Source organism: Euleptes europaea, chromosome 3, assembly GCF_029931775.1.
Source record: "Euleptes europaea isolate rEulEur1 chromosome 3, rEulEur1.hap1, whole genome shotgun sequence".
Taxonomy (NCBI): Eukaryota; Metazoa; Chordata; class Lepidosauria; order Squamata; family Sphaerodactylidae; genus Euleptes; species Euleptes europaea.
Window position 1 is genome coordinate 72,019,704 of NC_079314.1, and position 21,147 is coordinate 72,040,850.

The 21,147-nt window shown below is 40.3% G+C and overlaps 1 protein-coding gene across 1 annotated transcript in view; it reads left to right on the top strand.

Moving 5' to 3' along the window:
- The first annotated feature begins 8,309 nt into the window (after nucleotides 1-8,309).
- FRS2 (fibroblast growth factor receptor substrate 2) overlaps nucleotides 8,310-21,147 on the top strand; it is a 48,022-nt gene continuing 35,184 nt past the window's right edge. The window contains exon 1 of the mRNA XM_056846256.1: nucleotides 8,310-8,341. The gene's annotated coding sequence lies outside the window, so the exon portion shown is untranslated. The remainder of the gene's footprint in view (nucleotides 8,342-21,147) is intronic.

Sequence of the window (21,147 nt, forward strand, 5' to 3'; positions counted from 1 at the left end):
TACTTGTTTGTAGGTGGTGTTGCTCCTGAGTAATCATACCTGCATCACATTCAGACATACACGCAAGCTACACGCATGAGCTGCTTACAAGCAAAACCACAGAAGCCGCTTCCCAGTGGCCCCCCTTTCCTTTAGCACCAAGCACGTACGCACACACATTCCAAAGGCTTCCCCTCCCCTTCAGTAACTTTCGCTTTGCTCTGCAAAGAGAATGCTGTGAACTTTCTCAAGGAAACAGGCTCCATTCATTAATATAGCAAGGCTCACGCAGGCGCTGTAGAAACTAATGACGTTGCATTGACAAGCTAAAATCGGATGTTGAGAAAATGTATAGTTGTATTGGAATGTCAAACGTCTATAAAACCTCTTGCATTTGCCCTGCCTCGGGGTGACAGGATTGCAGAGCTGTTTGTCTGTATCCGGGCTCACCCAGTTATGACTTCTTGGCCAATAAAGCAAGTGTAAGCCCTTGGCCCAATCTGAACCAGAAACCACATCAGAGACAGTCAGGTCCAAAGAAGTTGATTTTTACTGGTCATATAGGTTAACAGAGCACAAAGAAAAGGTGACAGCAATGGAGCTTGCTGGCTTGCACTTGGTAATATAAAAGCATGAAAAAAGCAAGAGATTACAGAACACAAACAGCGCTGTGGTTCTCACAGCTTCAAAGGAGTTTAGGTATGCATAACAGTCCTTGAGTCTGGTCAGTGGGAAAACGAAAGCAACTGAGATACAGGCCTGACAGCAAGCTGTAATCAAACTAATCTCCTGCCCTCATTGCTCTCATTGGACTCTATGAGAATGGGGGAGCACATCAGTGGGAAGGTGCTACTAAATCCCATTTATTGTTTATTTAGCCTGGAATGCAAGGGGATAGCCACTTTAGTCTATTGTAGTAAATAAAAGACAAGCATAATGGTACCTTGAATGTTGGTAAAGACTAATAACATTTCAATATGAGCTTTTGTGAGTCACAGCTCACTTCTTCAGATACTTGAAGGGAAGATCATCTTACAAGCTCTTCATATGGGGAATATTACAAGGGGGAAGGAGGACTTGAAGTCATAGAGGTTTGGTGTGAATATAGGGTAAATAACAACTATTCACAGAGAAGTAGTCTAAAGTTTCAGTGAAAATTAACTGAAATTGGTACAAGGTTATAGTCTGGTAAAACATGTTAAGAACAGCCAGGAATAGTGGGTTCGAGGATTTTAACAAACATATACTAGGCAATTCCACATCATAACAGAGGAAAGAAAATTAATTGTGTCCGCTGAACCTTGGTACTTCATTGTTTTCATTCTAATCCCAACTATAAACATATAATATGGAAGTATGCCCACTTTCTTCCAAGTACTGTATTTAGTGACATTCATTGCCACATTAAATGATATGGGGTTATTTATTATCTTCTCATCTGTCTTTACCGTTGAAGATATAGGGCAGATTCTTCTCCTGAACAGATGTTTTGGGGAGGGGAGAATGAGGAACTGGGGCAAATAGTGGTAACAAGGCAGGAAGTCCTTGAACATCTAGACAAACTGCAAACTAACAAGTCACAGGGCCCGGATGGTATTCATCCTAGAGTTCTTCAAGAACTCAAATGGGAAACTGCTGAACTTCTAACAATGATATGTAACATGTCCCTTAGACCAGCCTCTGTACCAGAGGACTGGAGAATGGCCAATGTAATACCCATTTATTAAAAAAGGTTCCGGGGAGACCCAGGAAATTACAAGCCAGTTAGCTTAACGTCTGTTCCAGGTAAATTGATGGAAAGCATGATTAAAGATAGAATTGTCAAGCAAATAGAAGGGCATAGTACAGAGAGAGTGGACAGGGAGAAGCTTTTCTCCCTCATAATACTAGAATGCAGGGTCATCTCTTGAAGCTGGAGGGTGAAAGATTCAAAACAAATAAAAGGAAGTATTTCATCACACAACACATAGTTAAATTGCCCCAGGATGTGGTGATGGCTGCCAACCTGGAAGGCTTTAAGAGGGGAGTGGACATGTTCATGGAGGAGAGGGGTATTCATGGCTACTAGTAAAAACTGATACTAGTCATGATGCATACTTATTATCTCCAGGACCAGAGGATCATTATTATATTAGGTGCTGTTTTAAATAAATAATTTTACCAAACTTGAGAGAAATTATTGTCAAAGGCTTTCACGGTCAGAGTTCATAGGTTCTTGTAGGTTATCCGGGCTGTGTAACCGTGGTCTTGGTATTTTCTTTCCTGACGTTTCGCCAGAAAGGGGTTGACAAAATAGTTGGTAGAATTGTCCAGTGGCTGAACATGGACTGACACAAACAGGACACAGGGTCTTATTCCAAGGCACTGAAAGACTGGACAATTCTACCAACTATTTTGTCAGATTGCACAGAGAAGCCATTGAAATTCATAAACATCAGCACAACTTTAACAGAAAAGAAGAGAGTTTAAGAATGAATAAGGCTTGGCTTCCTGTCCTGAAAACCTCCAGACTAACAAAGACTACAGTCCACAAAAGCCATGCAGATTAGCTTTGGATTTCACACATTAACAGATCACTTCAGGATACAATGGTTCCATATTAACATACCACACCCTCATTAGCACATTATCTTGATACTTACAGGACAATGATTAGCACATTACCTTTGATACTTTTTGCAGGACAATGATTCAGCTCAACCCAACCCCTTTCTGACTATATATTACTCTTCCTACACACTTGACACTGAGAGACACTGTCCTTCAGTGTTACTCCTCTGAAGATGCCTGCCACAGCTGCTGGCGAAACGTCAGGAAAGAAAATACCAAGACCACGGTTACACAGCCCAGATAACCTACAAGAACCAATTGAGAGAAATTCTTGCTCTATGCCATAGGGAAAAGAGAGTTCCATTTTGACTGCTATTTGACTGATATATTGACTGTGTGATGGGGTGCCATGGTTTATGGCTGAAATAAATATGTTGAACAGATTTAGGAAAAAAGGTTTTCTGTTATTTATATAACACTCTCAATGCTCCAGCTAACATCTATCAACTGGTTTATAAATCTCTGCAATAATACCATGAAGAGTTTGGTGGTATCAATTAGTTTCAATGGACCTAGTCTAGGATTTTCCTAACAAACTTGGTGGCCACTTAAGAGCATAACAAAAGGGAATAATTTGTCCTTAATGTCCCACCTACATCACTGCCCCCAGGAATTCAGTAAGCAGTTTTTGGCACCAGTTTTCAATCTCACTAGTCTTGAAGCCCAAGCTAACTCTATATAGAAGTGAATAGGAAGAATGCTACCACACCTAAATGGCTTCTCTCCCAAGGTAGGGGTTCCCTTGCAGGGATGAAGATGATGAAGAAGAAGAGTAAGTTTTTATATGCCAACTTTCTCTACCTTTTAAAGAGAATCAAACCAGTTTACAATCTCCTTTCCTTCCTCTCCCCACAACAGTCACCTTGTGAGGTAGGTGTGGCTGAGAGAGTTCAGAGAGAACTGTGATTAGCCCAAGCTCACCCAGTTAGCTTCATGTAGAAGAGTGGGGAATCACGCCTGGTTCTCTAGGTTAGAGTCCACCACTCCTAACCACTACACCACTGTCTGAATGCCAGGTCTGAATGCCAGGTACACTGATTCCACTTTGTACCTACGTAGTAATTTTAACACCAGCAGTACACATTAATCTTAGAAACCAGTAATGTTACTGAAGTGTCAAGTGACAGCATTTTCCTCGGATGGATGATTTCTTGGGGGGAACTTTGCTTTGAGACTCTTAACCAACACTCTTGTCATATGGCAAATTGCTTTTGCAAGTCTTGGTTTCAAAGGAAATTTTTAAGTGGCATTGTCTTCTGTTTAAGAAACATAAGCACAAACCAGCTTTCAGCATACTAGTCTAGTATATATTTGTTTGGATTCCAGTCTTTGTATGTAATTTGTCGAAATAATTCCTGAGGATAATATTCAGCAAAAGATGACACAACTAAACATGTAAGTAACATTGGCTAGTTATGGGCAAATATTAATATCTAAGTATAATAAATTCAAATCAGTATCAGTACTTCCAAGTGAATATAGGTAAGGTTGGAGGGCATTATCATCTCATATTATTTGCAAAACATAATTTTTTTCCATAAGGAAGCAGATTTCGATCACAAGGGACTATTAAATGGATCCCTCAGCTTGGGGAAGGTTTTTCCATGTAAAAGAACAAGCCTGTTTTGAATCTTGGTACATGAAGGCTAATTTTAACAGCACTTTTCTTGCATACTATATGCAACTTTGTCAAGCTTTTAATGTAAGTTTCAGGAAAAAAGGTGTTTATAAATACTGCATTATAAGAGTCAATCTCTTATAATACAGATAGGTCTTCTCTTGCCAAATTTCATCTGGGAGGTCCTTGTCTCATGCTTTTATTATCAAAGCCCTTTGTAACTGTGAAAGTAAATATGCACCAATGTTACTATTAAAAGGTTGCAAGTATTATTTTTGGTCTGCTGTGTGAGTGGTATATTCCAAGGTGAAAGAACAAACTCATCTTTCATTACAACTTGCATCTTGTTGTTGCACATTTATTGTTAATATTCTGTATTGTTTTAATTTTATAAGACATAAAGGAATCCCAGTTAGATTACAAGATGGTAAAAGAATGTCCACAAATCTTTGAAGAAGTGAAATCATAAAATGTTTCTTAATGTGCACTCATTACACTAAATACATGATGTAGTAGAGCTCTGGGAGAAAACAACAACAAAGCTCTTACCCTTGAGTAATGTTGGAGCTTTTCATAGCAGAGAGCCAGTTTTCCCTGCAATGTGATCCCTTAAATTATTATTACAGCTCAGAATATGGTACAGTTTATCATGTGGTAAATGACAGTATGAAAGTAGCCTGCTCAGTATAAAGAATAAAACGCTCACGATTTTTGTGCTATGGTGAATTTTAGGTATGGAAGGTTACCATGTGTGGTTGTATTTTTGGTAGTGACTGTCCTGGCAGAGGAAAGCATCTGACTAAAAAGTCAGAGATGTGTGGGGTCCAGAATGTTTTTCAGTTACAAAAGTGCCTCTCTCAAAAATGCTCCCACAAGGATTGTGGGAAATTATCTGGTGAAGAATGAGGTTTACTCCAGTGAACTAAAAGAGAACATGGGAAAGAATAAGGAACAATTTATTTAACAGATATATTCCACTGTGTAAAAACAAGTTATGCTGCTTGACTGCTCTTTAGACTACAGAGCTGGCTACTTTCTAAAACAATATGGGTCACAGGTGAAAATATGTAGTCTATGCAGTCTAATCTCCATCACAAAAGCACCACACAATAGCAGTTCTTTCTTATAAGAGTGCAAGGACTGGAATAATAGGGGCATGACAGGTCAAGATTGAGATGCCTTGGGAGAAAGGGAAGCTAATGTAGGCCCCAACCACACAGACTCACATACATGAGCAATTTAAGGCTGCAGTGCTGAGCATACTTACTTGGGACTAAGTCCTTCTGATGTCACTGAATTTACTTCTGAGTAAACTATGAGGATCAAAATATAAGACAACAGGCAGATTACTTGAATCAATTCAAATTTAAGAAAACGTACTTTAAAATCTTTAAAAATAGCAACAGCAAAAATAAGTGGTGCTGAGATTTGTATTATAAATGTTATATGAAATTAGATGTGGCACAATTAATTGAAGTAATTATTCTTGTTGTTTTAAAAATAAGAATTTTGTGAGGAGATTAACCAAAATCCTAGCTGATAAATTTGAAATTAACTTCTGATTAAGTGTTAGATTTTATTTCCAGATTGTAGATAGTATTAAATGAACACACCTATGTAATTTTGAATGGCATTAATTTTATATGTCCTTCAATAAATTGGATGAACCAAAATCATATTAATATTAAAACTCTGAAGTTTCACCGGATGTTTCTTGAAACTGAAACCTGACTACATTTCCATTGCTACAGTAGACTAGTCACAGTTCTCTCAGAACTCTCTCAGCCCCACCTACCTCACAAGGTCCCTGTAGTGGGGGGGGGGGGAAGAAAGGTGACAGTAAGCCTCTTTGAGACTATTTAAAGGTAGAGAAAAGTGGACTATAAAAACCAACTCTTCTTCTACATGTCTTTCTTTGGCAACTTCAAATGCTTTATTTATTTAGAAAATGCCTCTCAAGACGTTTACAAGTAAGGTTGCCAGGTCCCTCTTTGCAACCGGTGGGAGGTTTTTGGGGAGGGGTTTGGGGAGGGGGGACCTCAATGCTATAGAGTCCAATTGCCAAAGTAGCCATTTTCTCCTGGTGAACTGATTTCTATCAGCTGGAGATCAGTTGTAATAGCAGGAGATCTCCAGCTACTACCTGGTGGTTGACAACCCTATTTACAAGTGAAATAATAAAACAAGGCCATTAAAAACAAGCCAAGCCATTAAAAACAAGTCAGGGCATAAAACAAACACTGATTAGCCTAAAACGATATCATGGAAACAGGCCTCAGGCCAGAAACCAAGCTCAAAACAGGTAAACATGATAATGCCCCTTGGTTAAATGTGTTCTGCCCTGGCCTCTAAAGGAAAGTAAGGCAAGCCCCAAGTGAGCCTTAGGGAGGGAGGCATTCCAAAGGCAAGGCACTACCACTGGAAAGACAGTGTTTCTAGTCGCCACCCCCTCACCTCTGCAGGAAGGGGTACAGATGATCTGCACTGGTGGGGTGGACAGTACAGTTGGAGGAAGTCCATTACCCTAACCCTTAGCCATTTAGGGTCTTAAAAGTAAGAATCAGTACCTTGAATTGTGCCTGGAAACTCTTGGGCAGCCAGTGTAGCTCTTTCAGCGCAGGGTGATATGATCCCTGTATCTAGCTCCCAACAAATAATCTGACTGCCACATTACGGACCAATTGAAGTTTCCAGACCATTTTCAAAGGCAGACCTATGCAGAGTGTATTACCATAATCTGACCTGGATGTGATTACAGCATAGCCAAACAACATTTTTAAGGGAGAAAACTGATGAACTATGTGCCATGGAAGAGCCCTGTGCCTCTAACCCTAGACCTTATGAATGAGAGGAGGGTAAAACAATTTGGGAACTGGAAACATACAGCAAACAAGAAAAATTGTGAAATAATGTCTTAGTGTTTGAACATTAAAAGCAAACATTCACATTGCTCTTGATTTGCATTGCAAATAATCAGATTACATAAACTCCCAAAGAAGGTGTCAGAGACCTTCAAATACTGAAGAAATGAGCTGTGGCTCAAAGCTCATACCCTGCCAGAAATTTTGTTAGTCTTTAAGGTGCTACTGGACTCTTGCTCTTTTCTACTGCTATTGACTAACATGGCTACCCGTCGTGATCTACCTCAGGTGGTTGTTGTGGGGAATAAAATGGAGGGAGAAACTATGCTCCCAGAGAAGTATCCTTAGAGCTGCACCGACGGGATTGTGCGCTTGGAGATAAACACCACTGTGCATTGGATCTGTATGCAATGGCATTTAATTATCCAGAAGCCACGAATGAAGCGGACAATACATCTGGATAGTGCGTGGCGCGCCAATTTTAAGGGAAACCCGAGTATCTTAGCGATTGGCTCAGATTTTCCACACATCTCTTAGCCTACATGTTTTAAACAGGGTATATAATTTAGCCGGCATTTTTTAAAAGTTCTTGCGTACGTACAGGGGGCTAAAACGACGTCGCCCGCTGAGCTTTCGGTGGAGAGTTTGTTGTTGTAAAATATGAAGGGGAAATGCAGCTTCGCGCCTTCAAGGCCCTTTGTAAACCGAGCGCTGGCCGGCCGCGGAGACCCGGTCCCCGAACGCCATCAGCGCTCTTTCTCGCGCATAACCGGCTTTTGCCCGCGAGCCTAAGCCTGTTGCTTTAAAAGCGCCTGCTGGTGACGCGCCACTCCAGTTCGGACCGCCTTTCCCTCCTCCCACGAAAGCCGTCCCTTTCCTCTCTCCCCCAACCCCAATGCTGTGATTTCAAAACGGTGAAAATCCCCACACAAATCTCAGGCGTTGCGTGGCAACGGCGAAAGGCGGCGCCCCCGGAGGCGAGGCCTCGGCGGCGGGTGGCTGCCTGCCTCTTCCCCTCCCTCCTGCTGGGCAGGGCGAACGAGCGAGGAGCCCCGTCGCGAGGGAGACCGGCGCTCGCCGAGCTCCCCTCCCCTGCTCCGGAAGGAGTTGCCCGCCTGGCCTCGGAAGTTGTCCTGGGCAGAGTCCGGCCCAGAGCGAGGCCTGGCTGCCGCTCTTGGGACGGGCGCTCCGGTTAGACCACGACGACCAGGCAGGCGAGGACTGGGGGCTGCTGTCTCCGGCCCCCCGCAGGCGGTTTGGCCTCATGAAGAAAGTGAGTGCGGATCTCTCCTGGCGCCGCCGCCGCCCCCCGCAGCTCTCTCCCCGGCGCCTCCGCTCCCTTCGGGGGTTCCCTTCGCTCCGCGGTCGCTTCCTCGGCCTGGCCCGGGAGCCTCCGGGTTGGGAGAGCCGCTCTCGTTTGGGTCGGGAGGGGCGGCGAGCCGGGGACTGTCGGCGGCGGAGGGGGAGCGGGGGGCTCCCGCTCCCTCCCCCAGCAGCGATCGTAGAGGGGGTCCCGGCGGAGGGAAAGCGGCCGGCCGTTCGAGCGGGTCCCCGGGGCGAGTTCGGTAGAAGAAGCGAGGCTGGAACGGGCGTGGGAGGGGAGCCGTGCCTCGGCGTGCGGAGCCTACGAGGTCTCCGTGGAAGGCTGGCGCGAAGAAACGTCCGCCCTGACTGCGGTTTCGGCTGGGCAGCTCCCTTGGCTTAAGTGGCTGCTGAAATGTCAGCGGAGGGTTTGCCTCGGCGGCTGCCTCGCCACGTTTGTTGACGTCGAGCGCTTCTCTTGCTGGGGGAAGGGGCGTCTTCCTCCCTTGGCGGGGCCTGGCAGGGCGCGTTTCTTGTTGACAACGGTCTCCTAGGGTAGCTAAACATTCAAAAGACCACTCCTCTTTTCTTGACGGTCCGGTATATCTTCTGTGTTTTAAAAAAGAAGTGAGCCTACTTTGTAGGTGTTTTTTCTTCTTCTTTTGAGCGTGAAGGTTAAGAGCCTTGAGTGGAAAGGGGGTTTGCCTTGTTCCTGTTTTGTGGGGTCTGGTTTGGTAACAGCTTACTTTGCAGTTTGTGGATTTAGGAATGTGCCCATTCATCCTTCTAGATCAGTATTTGTTTGTTTAAGTGCTGCCTTTTCCTTGTGCTAGAGGTGGCTCGCAGTATGGCAAAAGATGTATTCCAATAAAAATTCAGCTCGTCGGATCCAAGTAGCATTTAAACATAATCAGTATCTTACAAAAACAAAAAAGTCATTTAGAAATGGCTATCCTAATTAAGTCCCTGTGCCCACTGTTTAGAACCTTGCTTAAAAAAAAAGTTTTGCAATGTTTATGGAAAACTAAATAGTGACATCCCAAACCTATAGGATCTGGTTCCATAGGGCAGGCATAACCACCCAAAAGACCCTGTTTTTTACACCCACAATTTTGACAGTGGTAGTTTTGACTTAAGGTATGTGTTTCAGAGATCTGTGGGTCCCAGGCAATAGATTTTTAAAAGTTTATGCCTTAATAGAACCCAGAAGTAAATGGATAGCCAGTTAAGCTGCTGTAACACAGACTGATCATCCTGCACCAACTAAAACTTCTTACTTGTCTTCAGGCAGCAGCTTCACACAGATATTTTTGTAGTAGTCAAATGTAAATGTTATTGATTCATGGATGACCACAGCAAGCTATGTAGGAAGGGGTGAGACTTTATGTACAAGATGGAGATGTAATAAAGCATGTTTAGCAACCACAGTCACCTTTTCTTCAAAAAGCAAGCCTGGGTCTAAAAAACCCAAGCTGTTTTACTTGCTTTGACAAGGACAATCACATTATCAGTTATCCAGGTTCTCAAAAAAAAACACATTGGCTTTCTTACCAGCACCTTCTTCATCTTGTTTTGATTCAGTGCCAGCTTGTTTGTTACCATTCATTTGGCTATGGCTTCTAAATACTGGTTCAGGACCACAACTCTGCTTTAGCTGTGTGTGGTCTTTCTTCTACCAGAACTGTGTTTCTTCACTGCAGCTCTCTGGTTAGCAGTATAGAACAGGTGGACCATTTCTCCCATCATTTAGGGAGGTGCATACTGATTCATGGGAGTTGAGGACATTATCTGTTGTGGCCCTTTTGGAAATCTTGTAAGTCTTTAAAGAACATTTCCCCACATTAGCCTTATTTGAGACAGCTGGATTCCTGTGCTGATAACATGAGAGAGGTCTTTGTCTCTCTTTTGGACTGGTGAAATGTGTTTGATTTCTGATGTTCTTTATGAATCAAGATAGTATGGCTTTCTAGATATGAATTTTCATGGGAGGGGAGAAGTGAGCTTTGGCATGTATTAGAGGATGTTTCAGTAACATTAGAATTGGGCTCTATTCAGATGTCCTGAACAAGCATGACGTCTGAATAGAGCTAAATTCTAATAAATTGGAGTTAGGTCAATTGGAGATAGGTCAAAGACTTCCAAAAGCAGGACAACTTGGATCATGCTCCAAACATGTGGCATGGGCAGGCCTTGACAAATTATTGCTACCACAAAACCTAATTCTAAACTCGTCACAATGTCTCATAATTTTATTACAGCTGTGACAAAATTGTTGTAGTATATAAACATAGGGTATCCATATTTGTCATTACCACAACAAAACATTTGCACCTACCTATAACCTAACTTCTGCCCAATTTCTTATAACTTTGTTATTGCTTTAGAAAGCTCTGTTTTGCTTTAGAAAGCTCTGTTTAATTGAATATTTGAGCCAGTCTAGAAAGCAACTGGTTAAACCATGAATTCATCTACCACCACTGAATTGTGTAAAGTTCATATAAACAAGCAATGGCAAGAGCTTCATGCACATGTATTTTTGTCATACAGCAAAACATATTTTGATGTGAAATGATAAGTTTGTACTTTTACTGCAAGGCACTTAAATGAAATCACTACTGAAAATCGTAGGCACCATGGCGACTTGTCACCTGGAATTTTTCAAGCCCTGGCATAAGGAGTAGCCCACAAGTATCGCAATTTGCCAGGTTTGGGCCCAAGATTAACTAACCTCTGCTTTTTGGTTTTAACATCTGAATGTGGTTTTGCTGTAACTGCTGAAAACACATGGTACCATTTCCCCCCGAAGTTCCAGTAACATTCAGAGGGCAGTATGACATTCCCTTTGCATAGGGCATTTTCTGATAACCCTATTGGATAACTTGTTGGCCACTGATCTTACTAATTAGTGTTTTAAATAATGATCTGTTTTCACAACCATGTGGCCTTGTTCACCAGTTATGATTATATGTAACAATATTAATCAGGGATTATGACTATGTTATCTCTTGAACCGCAATATCAGAATAACACATGAAATCATTCTGATAATGAATTTAATGTGAAAATTTTAGGCTTTAAGGCTAACAGGTTTCAAACTGATGCCAAAAACTGCTGATGGAATTCCTGGGAGTATGGATGCTGTTGAGGTCAATGCAGCCGTTCAGTCAGGCTTTTTAAAAAGGCTATGGCCTGAGTAGCATGTATGTCAAAGATAGTGATTCTGCCTTTTCTTCCAAACAACTTGCCATGGGGCTAAAGCAACAGAGTTCTGTCTGAGAGAGGATGGAGGCTGAGGGTGTTGCTATTCTCTCCTAGAATTTCTGGTAATATGATCAAGCCACAGTGTAGGGCAGATGACTTACCCTTACACCACATTATTCATGTGTAGTTATCGTATCATTAAAATGAGCAATAAATATCAGCTGGCATTTTAGATGGTATAGTAGCAACTGTCTCCTAGGAGTTGGGTGGGGGCTAATTTAGCCTGAATGTTGGATTAGTGATATAAAAAGAGGTGCAGGTGTTATAAAAAGAGCTGAATATTATTACAATTGTGCATTTCAATTAAATGTGTTGGTTGAATCTCACCCCCATGATATTTTATGTATTGTGAGAAATATTAAGAATACAAAAGCATTACCTTATTGAGGCTGAAAGTGTAAGCCACAGTACAGTGACATTTTAGTACGGCTTTGTAGCAGTTTCTTCAGAGATCCATTGCTCAAAGAACATTATATATTTAATTTTGGTCATCAGGATTCTTCTTGCAAACCAGAATCTCTGAAAACAATTAACGGCAGGTTTTTTAATGAAGAAATTAATTACTGAATGGCTCTACATCCCTTGAAAAGGCAGGAAACACTGTTACAGTACATGATATGATTATAGAGTCTCATTGTTTTTAGAATGTGAGAGAGGTTAGTTGTTGCAGAACAGTGATGAATAAATCAGTCAGTTACCAGTGGGCATAGAGAGCACCTATGTCCCTTAATTGTTCTGATAGTTCTCCTTTGTGAGATAGATAATGTGGCTTGAGAGACAACTGCCAGGCTTAGTTAAATCTTTCCCTTTCTGAAAGGGCTTTTCCTCATGTTTTTTTCTTCATTGGTTCTGGTCCTCTGATTTACGCGTGCATTTTTTTGCCTTTAGTTTTTGCTTTTTTTGTTTATTGCTTTTTCTTTTTTCCCTGTTTTTTTTTCTTATTGATTCTTGTGAGACTACTGTTACCCCAGTCTTTTTCTGGAAGCTGATTTTGAGTTGCCCTTTTTCTTGTGCATAATGTTTCTGTTGGTTTTCTTTGTCTAGCCCACCCAGCTCCAGCCCACTTTTCAATGATGTAACTGTCATCATCATCAAACTACTCCCCCCCCCAGAGAAGAGTGGTTTTATTTTTGATTTTTTTTTAAAGGCACTAAAATATCAGTGTATTAAAATAGTGTTGTAATGATAGGTTTAGCAGATTCTCTGAATTAGCAGGTTCTCTGTATTCCCAGCTTTCATTTAAAAAAAATAAGTCTTTAGTCCTTTCCATTGTGAAGCTATGCCTTTTTCTTTATATCATCACAAGGGAAGGAACTAGAGACTTTTTGTTTTTTCTAAATGAAAGCTGGGAATTCAGAGAACTTGCTAAACCTATCATTACAATAGTATATTGATTTATCAATATAAGAATGCATAAAAGATTAAAAGGGGGTGCTGTGACACCACCAATGACACCACTGATGATGACAGCACCCTCCCTTGAAAATCCTGATTATTAATGGCACATGTGGGGAGGGGGGAATAAACTGACTCCACAACTGTGAAAACACAGAGGGAGTACAAACGTGCTGAAGAACCATGAGCCAACCAATTCCAGTGCTTGTGGATTGACTGCCAAGAAAATCAGGAGTGTCGAGTGTGCAGAAAAATTCAGGAGCTAAAGAATACTTTTAACAAGTTTTCTAATGCCAACAGTTGCTTCAGTTTTGAGAACTACAGAACTAATCTTAAACATTCTGAGAATGCATGATTTTAAGTAGCTCATAGTGAATGTAGGAATGTTAGATGAAGACTTAGTCCAGACTTTCAGGTTATCTAAAAAAAAAAAGGCTGTTTTATTTGCCAGGATGATTAACTAACCAAAATGATGAGATCATGGTGACCGTCTCTTTGAGAAATTAGTTGTTATTAAAGAAGAATAGTTGGTTTTCACACCCTGTTTTTCTCTACTGTAAAGATTCTCAAAGTGTCTTACAATTGCCTCCCCCCCCCCCAACAGGCACCTTTTGAGGTAGGTGGGCCTAAGAGAGTTAGAACTGTGATTAGCCCAAGGTCATCCAGCAGGCTTCATGTGGAAGAGTGGGGAATCTAACTGGTTCTCCAGATTAGAGACAGCTGCTCTTAACCACTACAATTCGCTGGCTCCTAACTCAAAATTCTTGTTGTCTTCAGTTTGACAGGTTGGACTCAAATTGCTTCTCATTCAGGTTTTTCACATGATTTATAAAAAAATGTCTTTATAAAACAAATTATACATATATACTGTCCCATTTCACCTATTAATGTATTTATAATTTACACTTAAGAACACTTTCCTTGGAGTAAGTCCCATAGAATTCACTGCACTAGGTTTCTAAGTAAACCTGATTAAGATTACACAGTTCACATTTTATTTTATTGTGGATTTATATGAGAGTTCATAATTGAAATGCTTTTTAGTTAAACCATTCTGTTTTATATTTTAAATTAAATGTACTTAAGTTGAGTATCATGTTCAATATTTGAATTACTGAAACATATTTATTTAAAACATTTATTAGCTGCTTTTCTACCTTACAGAACTCAAAGTGGCTTACGATATAAATAAACTATATAAAAAACACATAAAAGACCACAATTTAAAATTTCCACTGGAAAAGTGGGTGGATGTGAACAAGATGCAATTCAACAATGATAAGTGCCAAGGTCTACATCTGGGTAACAAAAATGAGGGACATGCATACTGGATGGGGGATACACTTCTGGGTAGCAGTGTGTGTGAACAAGATCTTAGGGTACGGGTGGACTGTAAGTTAAATATGAGCAGCCAATATGATGCAGTGACAAAAAATGCTAATGCGATCTTGGGGTGCATCAATAGAGGCATAACATCCAAATTACAAGATGTCATAGTTCCGTTGTACTCTGGATTGGTCAGGCCACACCTGGAGTATTGTGTGCAGTTCTGGAGGCCTCACTTTAAAATAGATGTGGACAGAATCGAGTGGGTGCAGAGGAGAGCGACGAGGATGATCAAGGGCCTGGAGACTAAGCCTATGAGGAAAGGCTGAGGGAGTTGGGAGTGTTTAGTCTGGAGAAGAGGAGGTTGAGGGGGGACATGATTGCTCTCTTTTAAGTATTTGAAGGGCTGTCACTTAGAGGAGGACAGGGAACTGTTCCTGTTTGCAGAAGAGGAAACGGGTTTAAATTGTGGGCGGAAAGGTACCAGCTGGATATTAGAAAAAAACTTTTTGCAATAACAGTTGTTTGACAGTGGAACTAGCTACCTAGGGAGGTAGTAAGATACCCCTCGCTGGCAGTCTTTAAGCAGAGGCTGGACAAACACTTGTCAGGGATGCTCTAGCCTGATCCTGCATTGAGCAGGGGATTGTACTAGATGGCCTGTATGGCCCCTTCCAACTCTGTGATTCTAATCTTGTTGCCCTGAACTTGTCGTAACAAATTATGGCCTTGAGGTTTGCTAAATTTAGACATATAAATAATATAATCTGTATTACAAAGATACATTCATTTGAGCAGGTATAGCAGGCTTTGCTTTTGTAATTAGGGCCTCTTCACAAGATCAGGTTTTCATAAATAGACTTCATTTCCATGTAGGAAGTTGCATTTACTACATTTGTCTGAAGTGCTATGCAAGCATTTATTTTTGCCATGAATATATAGGTTTGGTAGCTGTTGCATCTTTGGTTTGACATTAGCCTTACTTGTGAAATAAACATGATCTTCCTTGGTGTCCCAACCACCTTCCCACCCCTTCTCTCTTTGTTTCCCTTTATGTAAAACTTTACATAAGTTCCTCAAGGCAAAAATCTGTCATCTTTTACTCTGTCAAGCATCATGTACATAATTGCTGTATGTATTATCCTACTCTCTCTGCTTTGATTTTAGATTTATGTAATACCATTTTCTGCATTGTTTAACATATTTCTAATACTTCTAATATACTTTGTAATCCTTCTTGAGTCTCTGTGAGAAAGAGGGACTATAAAATAAATAAAATAAAATGGCTGCATAAATAAAATAAGTTTGGGTTTAAAAAAACTCACAAGATTTGCTCACAGAACAAATCTTTCCTGTCTCCCCTTGTCCATCTTCAGTCTCCTGTGCTACTTGGAAAGTTGGATGCTAGTCAGGAGGCTGCAGCTCTAATGATAAATTTGAGACAATCATGGATCCACGGTTTCTACTTGCACCCAGGATAATCTGGATCCAACCTATTGTATTACTCATTGGGGTCAGTGATTGTATTTCCTATATTCCTCAACACTGTCCTTTTTGTCCCTTAAAAGAGCAAATCGTAGTGGTGGGAAGCAACAATAATACCTGCTACAGTACTGTTTAGGACAATTTACTGGGTGAACAATATTGTAGCACTTCACCATGAGTGTTCCAGAGAGTGTTTAACAGGTTTAACATGTAGAGAGTTTCTTAATGGTAGATTCTAAAGATCTTATACTATCACCTTTTATATTTGGAAAGTTTATAGTTGACTGGTTTGTGGCTCAAAGTGTATAATATGATTTTGTTACATGTAAACTGCCTTGAGTTTATTTAATGATGAAAAGTGGCATAGAAATATTTTAAATGCCAAATCCAGTTGATGTATAAGATGTTTCAATAGAATAGGAGGTTTCAAACCTCTTTCATTTTTGAGCATTGACAATCTTACTACATAATTCTACTGTATTTTGAATGCTTCTGTTCTTTTTAAAAAGGTGATGTCCACATGGGAATTGTTAAAACAGGTTCCTGTATGGGATGTGAAAATGTTATATTGTAGGGAGCCAGCATGGTGCAGTGGATAAGAGCAGCGAACTCTAATCTGGAGAACCGGTTTTGATTCCTTGCTCCTCCACATGAGCAGTGGACTCTAATCTGGTGAACTGGGTTGGTTCCCCCACTCCTACACATGAAGCCAGCTGGGTGACCTTGGAATAGTCACAGTTCTCTGCGAACTCTCTCAGCCCCAGCTACCTCACAAGGTGTTTGTTGTGGGGAGAGGAAGGGAAGGCAATTGTAAGCTGGTTTGATTCTCCTTAAAAAAGGTAGAGAAAGTGGGCATATAAAAACCAACTCTACCTCCTCCTCTGCCTCCTTATTAATTGCTGCAATTAAAATAAGGATTTTGTCATGCATTTGTGGCTTACCAAAGATTTCACCTGAGGGATTTATCTGATGCAGAGGAAAAGTTTTAGTGTTACAGTAATAGTTTAAGATAAGCTGACTGAACAGAAACCCCTCTCCTCTTCCCTCGTTTACCAACTTTATGTGTGGACAGCTATTTTGCTCATGGAACAATTGAGTGGCATGGTAATGGCCAGAAATTGATGTGCTGGATATTGAACCACGCTAACATGTGATAAACCTAAATAATCAACAGAGCTTTGTGACAGTTAAACTTAGTAGTAGATTGTTTACTTTTCAAAAGCTTAAGTAAAAACTACTGTCCACTCTAGGTGTCCCTGTTACTCTTTTCCTGCTGTGACTTCGAGTTTTTAAAATAATGCATGGCCACCAGAAGGGCCATCAGAGCATTACTACTCAGCAGACAGAAGATGAAACCTATAAAAATAAAACACTTGATGGTAATATAGCATATGCAGCCTTAACCAGTAGGCATAAATATTTAGTAATATTTGTAGCATACAATGATAGCAAACTTAGTTCAGTCCTCCACAGTGAGGGTAGCAAGCTGTTATTTTTTCAGGCTAAACATTTGGTAGTATCCTCAGGTTTGAGACAATATAGGGGGTAGTAAGCAGGGGATTGTGTTTGACTATAGATTGCACATAGACCATCCTTTAGTTAAATTATAATTGAGTATTTACCAAGCTGGAAAAATACCAAGTGTCTGGCTGCTCTGTAGCTGGATATTGAATTCTTCCACTCTGAGGCTTTACTAATTTGTCCTTTCCAGACATGATTGGTAGTTCTAACGAAGTTGGACCTTGGGTACTGAAAACATTTTGTGCCCTATGTTTCTGCTTAAAAAAATAAAACCCAACGCTTGCAATTATTAACAAAAGAGCAAAAACAGATCAATAACATTAAGCAAAAAAAGTAACAAAAATGCATTTTTTTTTGTACAGGCAGTAAGTGACAAATTGCTCACCAAGAATAATCAGTAGCTGTGGAAAGCGTTATTATTAGGTGGGAGACGTTTCATGCTGTAGTAGTAATAACACAGCTACAGGAGTGATTCACAGGTATCATATAAAGTTGCCCATGTTGTGACTGGAATTCAAGTCTTGGCTGGCACCTGTCTAAATTCCTTTTTGGCTCAGTGCTTCATGCGCAAAATGTCCCAGGTTCAGATCCTTTGCATCCTAAAGGATCATGGAAGTATAAATTGCAAAAGCCCTTGCTCTGTCTGAAGCGCTGGAAAATGGGTGCCACAGTAGACAGTGCTGAGCTAGATTGACCAGTAGTATAAAGCATCTTCCCATGTTCACATAACTCTTGAGCACATTAAGAAAAGCTTAACTAGGAAAGCACAATGCCACACTATGAGGGGTGTTTGTGTGTGGAGAGGCTGATTTGCTGCACTGTGGAACAACACAAAGCAGACCATAGCAGCATTCTCTTCTGCCGTATCCTGGAGTACATGTTGCTGAATGAAGAAGTGTCACCCCTCACCTCACTGCCTCACACTTGTGTTGCAGTTCTGTCCCCTTTGTCCCCACATTCTCTTCCTCTTTATTCTCACAACTGTTTAATTTTTTAACATGTGTCTTCTCTGCCTGACATCCATATTAATTCTGTTCCTGTATCCTGTTCTGTATTTTTGTCTGTGGCTCTTTTCTTTGAACTTAGCATCTTCCTGAACTTCTTTCCCCTGTTCCTTCTTCCTTCCCAACCGAAAAAAAGTTTTATCCTCTGTAGTTCTCGGATGAATGCATACTGTCGGTTAGGAATTTGAAATATTGTTTACTGTTCTGCATAACAACTAGGGGAGAATATATCAAGACTGGGAAATATTTCAAGTGTTAGAAGCCAGCATCAAGCCTGCATGAGTATCAGTCTCTCTCTTTAAAACTAACATTTTCAGGTGATCACCTCACCAGTAGCCTGAGATTTTATGTGTGTGCAAAAAATAAGTAATGAGACATGAATCAAGCCATGTATTGCAAATGATGGCATACTAAAGTTGGATGGCTTCTGATAGAGGGCTGAGTCCCTGCTCAGGATTACTAAAATGCGATGTATGGCCATAAATATATATATCCAAATGCAAGGGCCTCATGGCATCCAAAATTTCAAATTTGAAATCTAAACTAAATCAAATCTTTTAAAAAATAGGTCTTGCACTTCTCCTTATGATGTAATTGTCAATTGATTCTGTAGCTGCTGTGTATTTATTAGCTATTTTTGTATAGTTTAGGGTCAAGTCTTAATCTATGAATTCTAGGAAGTTTCACTGAATCCATGGGATTTACTTTTAAGTAAACTTGTTTAGGATGGTGGTGGAAATGTATATAATTTCTGGTCTGTTTCAATTGGCTGCATTATTCAGCTGTGCAAATCAAAAATTCAGTCTTTTACTTTTAGCCAGCTTTTTTAATGTATAGGTTTAATGGTTTGTTTAGTGAAATCCAGTTTTTCAAGTACTAGATTACTTCATAAGTTCAATGTTAGTTGACTTTATTTCTTTAAAACACACATTCAGCTTGATTTTTATCATGGTTGCATTGAGCCTTAAATGTTGAGCTTCTCCATCACTAGTGTATACAAATGCTAGCCACTGAAAATGACAAAATTTGGACTTAGACCAGAAACTGAAAATAATGTGACCTTTTATATACTGAAAGATATTAAACCTTCCTAGTAGGGAGGGATAAATAAGACACTGTATTTGAGGCCTTTTTTTTTTTAGCAACTAAGAGTTTAGGATACTCTGCCAAAAACATTTCTCAAGTGGGCTTTATATTATACCAATTAAAGAAATTTGGCTGCAAAAGGTCTTAGATTTTCTTGACCTTTTCTAGGAGGTGGAAAAGTTAAACATGTAAACATTGCAAAAGAATGCTTTGAAAACACCACGACAAACTAAAATGGAAAATCCAAAAATTAGGGCTGACTAGGGAACAAAAGAGGAGTGAATATCATTGGAATAGGGTATTTGAGCTTCCTTAATTGCTATTTGAAAGGTTCTCACTTGAGTCAGTGCCAATGAATGTTGTGCTCAGTCTCTCAGTATCTTCACTATGAAAGTGCTGTTAATGTTTGCATATTTCCCCCCACAAAGCCCATTTTCATTACTGCATGCTTTAACATCTAGAAACAGTATGGAGGTGTTTAGGACAGTTAGTGGTTGTGATGTTTGAAGACTGCTGGAATAAAACTCAGTAGCTGTTAGATGCAAGTAGCTCTTTTGTAGAAAACAAAAGAAGGAATTTTTACTTCTTTTTTATTTTATTTCTTGTTATGTGTTTAAAAAGAAAAGCACATCTCGATTTGCTCCAGCATCTCTTCCATTTCCATCACCTGCATTTTGTTACAGTAGCACTTCAGACACCTGTGAATATACTTTTAAGATAGGAACTAGCTGACTAGCCCATTATCCGTTGTTACTGTTCAAATTAGTATTCAATGGAGCCCATATGTTTTCCTTTCCTAAAATTCACTCAAGTTAGACCTGCTTACTAATACAACTTATTTGCTACCATTGGAAGATTTTTTTCCCTTTTAACTTCCACAATGTGTTCTCTCAGCCAGTTGGTAATTCAGTTTTGACAATTTTGTCAGCCACCAATAAATATTATGAAAAATATCAAATTCCCGTGCAAGTAGTAGAATATTGAAGAGTTGCACAGTAAAATAGTTTGAGAATTTCACAGCCATGGTTGCAGCATTGCCAGCCCAGATATGGTGCTGCAACTGTTTCCTGGTGTTATTGTGCCATTCAACTTTTCTGGGGTTTGCTGCAAAGACTGATCAGGATAAATGCCGCTTACTTAGCCCTGCCCACCTTTGGCAGCCTGCTGTGCCCCTGCAGCTGCATGGGAGATTACTGAAGCTACAGCCCTCACTGTGGCTGGGGAACTCCCTGGCTGCTAAAACTACAGCCAGTCACCGATCAGTCTGCTCTTTTCTCCATTTGGATTATAATTTGGCCATTATGTACTTTCCTTGCCTCTGTCCACACATTCTTCAATCAGTAAAAGAACATTTTATTCAAGCAAGCCATTACTGGGTTGCTTAAGGGAGTTCTTTTGACTGTAGACATTATATGGCTCAAATATTGTATATGCTTGTTAGCTGATGAGATTTTTGGTTGATTGTCTGGCTTCATGGTCGATTAGCAGTACAGTCCTATGCAGAGTTTAAGCTCATTGTTGTCTAAGCCCATTGAAATTGATGGGCTCAGACAGAAGTAACTCTGCATAGGATTGTACTGTTAATGTATTTTAAAATGTGTTTTTTATCTTGAAGGAACAGCATTATATTACAGTGAACTTCAAATTTAATAAGGAAAAGTCCCCAGGCATTGTTAAAAGGAAAAGCAATTAAGTATTT